At 41.6% G+C, this 7444-nt stretch overlaps 1 long non-coding RNA gene across 1 annotated transcript; it reads right to left on the bottom strand.

Annotated features, from left to right (window-relative positions):
* Positions 1–916: 916 nt before the first annotated feature.
* LOC121671068 lies at positions 917–7046 on the bottom strand. Its single transcript, XR_006018374.1, has 2 exons — positions 3549–7046; positions 917–1140 (listed from the first exon to the last, which is right to left on the bottom strand). It is a non-coding gene; the product is annotated as an uncharacterized LOC121671068 (long non-coding RNA).
* Positions 7047–7444: the final 398 nt, after the last annotated feature.

Genomic DNA, 7444 nt, shown 5'->3' with positions numbered 1-7444 from the left:
GAGCAGGACCACATCACCGTCACCCACTCCCAAAGCCCCAAAAAGAAACTTGAACCAATAAAATCATTTTGTCTGGATTATTAAATCAAGAAAACACTGCTAATACCACTACCAGGAGCTAAGGACTGTTTCATTTTACTGTCTAGAAGAGCAGTCAGCCAGTCAGGTTACTTTACTTTTCATTTTGCATGCACTGGGACAAAACTTCACCTTCCCAGGACAATGGTAGCAAACACCACAGCACGAAAAGCAATTTTCTGAGCTCAGGATTCGTCCTACAGACAAACTCCTACCAAAAATCAGGATTCAGTAACTCCAAATGTCTGAATTAAGTACCCAGCTGTTGTGGTGGGCCCAGGACCCTGAGCCAGTCCAAGGGAATCATCCTCCACAGACAAATGAGTGCTCTCAAGATGAAAACAAAAAGCCACAAAATAAAATTGCTCACAGGTGGCCAGCAGCAAACTGGCTATAAATTGGATTATGGGCTTGTCAAATGTAATATCAACTGTTCTCTAGCAAATGGGCAAAGACGGTCCTCTCTGCTCCTCTGTGTGCTCAGGAAACTACAGAAATCACACCCCTGAAAAAAAATAATTTAAAAATTCTTTATAATTTATTGAATAGCTTTAGATTTGTACCATAATAGAGCACTCAAAAAGCAATGTAAGATAAAGCACTCTTTTAGCTTAGACAGAGTGTTTCCAGTTACTCAGCTACTCCTAAAAGAAATTATTTACTCTTACAGAAAGCCGAACACTGGATTGTGAGAAAGTTATTTAGCTTCCATTTACTAACTTAAAGTTCTGCCACATGCTGCACAAGACAATTCTGCAGCTAATTTTCTTAATTTTAGATAAATTTCAGCTTCAGTGCCTGTCTTAAAACCCCAGCATTTAAAACACTTATCTGAATGTTCTGTACAAGCATTAAGCTTTATTGAAGGAATAAGAAACTGCACAGCAAATTTCCCCCCAAATTTACCAACTTCTGTTGAGGAGAGTTTCATTCTTAAACTGTGCCATTCTTGATGCTCTGCAGTCTCATTTTCCACATGCATCTTTGATCAAAAGCATCCAGATGTTTCCTTCTGGCTCTGCCAAGTGCCAGATTTCACATCCATGTGAAGTCATAGAAGTTCTGAAACGAAGGAATTTTATGAGCATTATACAGTCAGTCTTCAAGGAATCTCAGGAGTAATTTGCCTCATCCCATGGATTGGCTGCATTAAACCTCTCCTAAATTTAATTACATTACTAAACAATGGAGCCACCATAGCTTTTACAGCAAACACAGCTGGAGCCATAAAAAGGTGAATTAGTCACATCCTATTCTAAGGACCAAGGGTGATCTCCTGCCAGAAACTCTCTTTGAACAGCTTAGCAAAGTTTTAATGTGGGGTTTTAATTGCTGCCTCTCATTAGATACAATGACTGGAAAGAAAAGCACTGATGGGGAGAGAAGATCCTTTAAAACTAAAAATTCTCTTTAGAAATAAATACATTTCTGACAGCCAAATTAAAAGCAAAGTTAACCTGGAAGTAGAACAAAGTTTCCAACTTGACTCTTAGAGCAGCAAGGTTATGGAAGCACCTCCCAAACATGCTATAGATGGCAAAAAGAAATTCACCACCACCACCAAATCACATGCTGCCTGCAAAATAAGGCCTTTCACGGAGAATTTTCTTCCCAAACAGGCAGGGAATTTGAACTCTCCTTCCACCATTCCATCCCCAGTGAGCTGTGTGCTGCACAGTGTGGCCTAACTCTGCTCCAGAAGGAATTCCACATGTGGCAGCTCGACTGCCACTCAGCCACATCTCCAAGGGAACACAGACAACCATCAGTTCCCAGCCAGCAAATTCACAACTCAGCCATGACTTTGACTAAGGTTCCTTCCCACCCACAGCCATTCATTCATCAATATTCCATTTCCTCTGTCACACAAGAATTTCTGCAAGCTCCCACAACCAGTTTTAATTAGAATATTCTGAGTCATTTTGCATCAGCAACAAATTGGCACCTATTTACCTCCTTTTCCAGGCCACATTTGTTCAGTCCTTGGAATTGGCCTCCACATGAAAATCTATCCTTGAGTTCCTCTTCTTTGTCAGTAAGTTTTGAATGCCTAAAAAGCCTGATTTTTAATCCAATGCTTTTTCAACTTCCTAGAAAGCTTCTATATCATTTTTAAGAGGCTTTTTTGGAAAAATCTTTACATTATAAGTAAATTATGTCATCCATATACTTGTTAACTTCTCCTAAAATCTTCCAGGTACTGTTTATCTTCATAAAAGTAACACAGGTAACTCCCCAACATATGTTTGTCCATTCCTCTGAGCACCTTATTTTTTTTTTATGCTGTACTAAGTCAGATTTGAATTCAGCTACACACCAAAACAAAGGCTGGTGTGAGAGTTCCTCCCTGCTGTTCCTTCTGCACCCAGGCAGATCTAAGTGGTGTCCCACAGCAGCAGGCTGGTAATTTCACATTTTAATTCCCTTGCAAGTATTGGGTGAAGCCCATCTGGTCTTTGTGTAGTGTTCCTGCTCAATTTATTGATTTGTCTCAAAACTCAAGGATGCTGAAGAGAATAAAGCTGTTACAAAGGTCAACCCAGTCCAACAAGCCCTACAGAAAACACATTTTGCAAGATCATTTACCTAGAAAAACTCAGCTACAGATGTGGTGCCTGGTTTTGTGGGGTTTTGCCATCATTCTGGCTGGTTTATGTCAAGAAACAGAAGGGAATTTGACCAAAGTCATAATACTAAAGCTGCTCTCTAGCCCAAAATCATGCTACAAATCATTTACATTTATTAAGCCATTTACTTTTACACACACACCAGCTGAAAACACACAAACACAGGGTTAAGCATCTATAAATACATCCCTGCTCTTGCAATATGTAATCCTTCTATTTTAAATTTGATTCCCCTATAAAAAATACACAACAGGCCCTCAGTTTCACCCACACACTCTGCATCTTCACAAGTAAATTTACTCTGGTTTTCTCTCTATTTTTCCTTTCCCAGCTCCCCTCATCTTCTAAAACATACCCTGGAACTGAAATTACTTTTATTAGGGCTTTGTCTACCTGCTGTTGCATTTCTATTAAGCTAAAATAAGTAAATCCCCCTCATTGGATGGAATGGACACACCTGAGGTTGGGATTGATACAGAGGAATCGTGATGTGTGCATCCTGCAGGAGCTTTTAGTCCCTGGCTGCCACCCACACCAAAGAACAGCAATTGATTGTTTGGGTTTCCTGAGCTGAGACAGATCTCAAGTGTTAGGAAGGGACCAGCAGGCTCCCTGCTGAGGGCTGCCTGCCAAAGAGGGGTTCTGATGCACAAAACAAAGGCTGGAGCCAGGAGCCTGCTGAGGGACACGGGTCAAGGTGCTGCTGAACAGCAGGGAATCCAGACAAAATCAGCAGAACCTTCCCCTGGCTGCAGCAAGGGCTGGGGTGGAGGAAGAGGCCTGGATACCTCAGTCCTGGAGACCAGAAATTTCTGTAAAAAGTCCCAAATCCAGGAAACTCACCATTAAAGTCCAACTCTGCTGTGCAATCAGCCACGGGTTTTTGTTGTCTCCTCTCCTCTCCCTCCATGGTTCATCACCAGCTGCAACGGGAAGGACAAGAAGAGATGAAGGACAAGAAGCAGAGTTTGAGGAGCAAGGACTAAATGCTGTAACAGAGGATACAGGAAAAGGAGAAGGAGTTGCAAATACTTAATTGCTTTATCTTGTAATAGATTGCACCCTGATTAGCACCACTGGAAGGAGAGGGAGCCAGGCTGGTTGGAGAATATGGAAAGAGAGCACAGGAGAACGTGGGAGGAAACTGGGCCAGGTCTCAGTGGTGTCCAACACCCACAACATTATTTTGCACAGGAGATTTTGGCAATGGGCAGTTTATTCAGAAACCAAGATAAAAGTTTGGCTGTTTACTGTCAAAGAGGATGCCTGAAAAAGCATTTCTAATCAAACCAACACCTTCACTAAGCAAAACAAAACCAGCTACAACACTCCTCAGTTATCTTTCATTTAATGCCAACCTCAGAATGGAGCAGCTGCCACATTCAGGTGACAATTTGGTTGACGTTTTGACACATCATTCACACTCAGAGCATTGTTCTTCTCTTGGAAGCAAACAGATTTTGCTTTAAATAGCCCACTTCATGCAGTGATACTTGCAGGCACAAAGCCTTGGGTGTCATTCATGAAAATAAACACTTAGCTGAGTTGTGAATTGTAAGACAACAGAATTTGAATCAAAACGAAGAGTCAAATATTGAGTGGATGTCACCAAAAGGAGACATTACTTTTTTTTGTTGTTTTTTTTTAATTAAGATGAAATAGCAATAGCACCAACCAGGATAATTAGAATTTCCAGCATGTTTTTCCTCAAGCACTTGTTGAGCCCCTGGAAACAGTCACTGGCATGAGTGAGATGGGCACCACTACCCAGCTCGTGCTCTGCATCCTGAGCTGCAGTGCTGCAGGGGCTGCAGAACACTTGGAAACAGGAAAACTTTGCCAGTGAAGGATTCACTCATGTCCAATTTAGCCTCATCAAAGGAAAACAACTACTGCCAGTAACAGGCATCCAGCTCCTTTATGCTATTTCTGTCAGGAAAAAAATTCTACGAGTGTTTCTTTGTTCATTTAAGTTTGTGCCTATATCCACATTTAATGTCTCGTTTTGACTCAAATCCTGCTGTCCAACACTGAAATCCTACTGTGCTTTTGAAAATCACTCTGAATTGACAAAGAGAACATTCTCACCTGAAACAAAGCTCATACCAAGCCTCACAAGGCTTAGTTCCCTTCCTTTGCTTATTTGCATTCACACAGAGACAATTTAGGAAATTAGAAGACATTTTTAAAGGTGTTTTAACCGAAGGCCTGTTACCCTTTGGGGAAATTGAGACTTTCAGGACAGGGTCACACAACAACAGCACAGGCAACAATGGTGGGAACAGAACTGGGGCTTCCAGGAGAAGAGCAACAAACCTGCTCATCCCTTGTAGCCTTTCCATAACCATTATCCACTGAATCATGGAATGGTTTGGGTTGCAAGGGACCTGAAGCTCATCCTGTCCCACCCCTGCCATGGCAGAGACGCCTGCCACAGACCAGGTTGTTCCAAGCCCCACCCAAGCTGGCCCTGCTGCCTGTTTTGGAGGAAGAACACAAAGGAGATGCCATTCAGGGATCAGAGTTTTTCAGTGGAGCTCTTCCCCCTCCTTCCCAATAGATTTTACCTGGAAAGGACACCTGGCCCTAGACATCTTCCCTGGATGAACTGTTAACAAACATCACTGCCCTTACTGAGCCGATTTCTGCCTTTCCAGACTGCAGGAACAGAATCCCAGCAGGAGCAGGCATCGCTGCAGTGCTGTGACAGTGATGTCCCCGTGCCTTGGCAGACCATTTAACACCCTTAATACCTCGGAGTGGCCCACAACTTTTGCTCTGTGTTTAAATTGATCAGCTTCTGAGGCTGCTTCAGCTTCTGAGACCAGGATTTTTTGATGACATGCTGAGAGCACAGCTGTCTGGGCAAGTAATCTGCAACTAATAAAACTCTGCAGTTATTTCTTTTTCTGATATTTGACTAAATGGGGGGGGGGAAAAAAAGCTTTTGTTGAGCAGCAAGCATTCTATTTTGTTTAGAAAATTGCCAGGAAAGCAGCCTCATCATTCTTCAGCTGCCTTATTAAATGTAGATGCCATGCAAAGCAGTCCTGATAAAAACCCTGCAGCCAAATCAAAGTCCTGGAGTGAAAAATAACCCCCACTGTTGTAAATTGTCTGTCTGGTGTGATTTTCTAAGCACTCCCCCCATGCTGTGCCATGAGCCTGGTCCTAGTGCTGCCTCAGAGTTCTTATTTCTGCAGCTTTCTGTTGTAGGAACAATGCAAACACGAGAGCTGTTAATGCAGGGGTTGAACTTCCCAATTTTTACAGGTTCAGTAGAAAATGCTTGAGGGAAGAGGAAGGAAAATGGTTTACTTGGACATTATCGGTATATTCAAAGCATTGTGCACATCAGTTATATAAGCAAACTCATCAACTTTCACAGAACTACGCTGCCAAATAAATTCAGGTAGAAAGATTAACATGAAAAATATTCCCTAGGAAGCTATTTTGACTTTCCAAACAGGCATCATGCAGCATAAGAAATGTTATGTGGTGATGCTTATCCAAGAAAGTTAAGCAAGTTTTAATTTGTACTGCAGAAGGGAATTGCAGGTAACTATAAAACACTGTCTTTTGAAGTGCTGCATGTTATAAACGTCTGGTAAATTATGAAAAGATACTTCATGTCCCCAGTGCAATTCAGAAAAAATAAAGGGTAACCATCACATTCCTGTATTGGTTTTTGATGAAGTGAACAACATTTGAAACTCCTCAGAACATTAAATCTTTTTTCACAAAGTTTGTAAAACATCAGGATGATCTCCAGTACCCTTTAAAATCCAAGTTATGGTCTAATTTCAAAGATTTTCCACGAAAATAGGTTCTTGCCAACCAGGCCTAAAAAGTTCTTAGTAAAATTAAAGCTGGCTCAGCAATAATAATATTCATAACTCTGAATGTTATTTATCATTATGGTTAGTTAATGTGTCTTAACTTTGGCCTGAGCAATGGTGTCATGGTTGAACCAGTCCGAAAACCTCCAGCCTATTCCCTGATCTAAGCAGTTCTTAATCAGACAGCAGAAAATAGCTGAAATTGCTTAAATCCCTCTGTTAAAAATGAAAACTAACAAAAACATTCCATACAAAGCAGGTTGCGGGCTCTAGCCATCCTGCATTTCCTACAAACAGCACAAACTCTAATCCATTTGATTTAGCAATGATTTAGGATGGTTTTTTGATTTATGATGTCTTTCCATATTGGCTGTGAAGCTTTCCAGCTTGAAAGCTGAAAAATCTCATCATCTTGGTTAGTATCGACAGGGAAATGGAAGTTTGATACTGTACCCCAATCAAAATGGAAAATGTTGTGGGGTTTTTTTCCCATTCCCATCTCAAACCCATACAAGACATGAATCCAGAGAGGTTGTGGACTCCCCATCCCTGGAAGTGTCCAAGGCCAGGCTGGACAGGGCTTGGAGAAACCTGGGATAGTGGAAGATGTCCCTGCCCATGGCAGGGGTGGGATGAAAAGGTTTTTAAGGTCCCTTCCAACACAAATCACTCTGATTCCATGAAATTTCAAAGCATTCCCCTGCAAGTAGTTTGGAAAGGGAAGTAGAGCCACATGAAGGCCATTTTTACATCCAGTTTGAGTGTTCCCACTTTTGGCTACATCACAGGAGAAAAGATGGATTTCTAACCACTCTCTTATTAAATACTACACCTTCCTGCATGGGAAATATTTGTCTACCTACAACCAAGCTGAAGATTTTATTTCTACCCACATTAATC

The sequence above is a fragment of the Corvus kubaryi genome, unplaced genomic scaffold, assembly GCF_017639235.1.
Source record: "Corvus kubaryi isolate FWS band 111438036 unplaced genomic scaffold, C.kubaryi_AGA036_p1.0 37397, whole genome shotgun sequence".
In the NCBI taxonomy this organism is placed as follows: Eukaryota; Metazoa; Chordata; class Aves; order Passeriformes; family Corvidae; genus Corvus; species Corvus kubaryi.
Note: the sequence above shows the minus strand (reverse complement) of the source record. Positions and strands in the feature narration are given on the sequence as shown.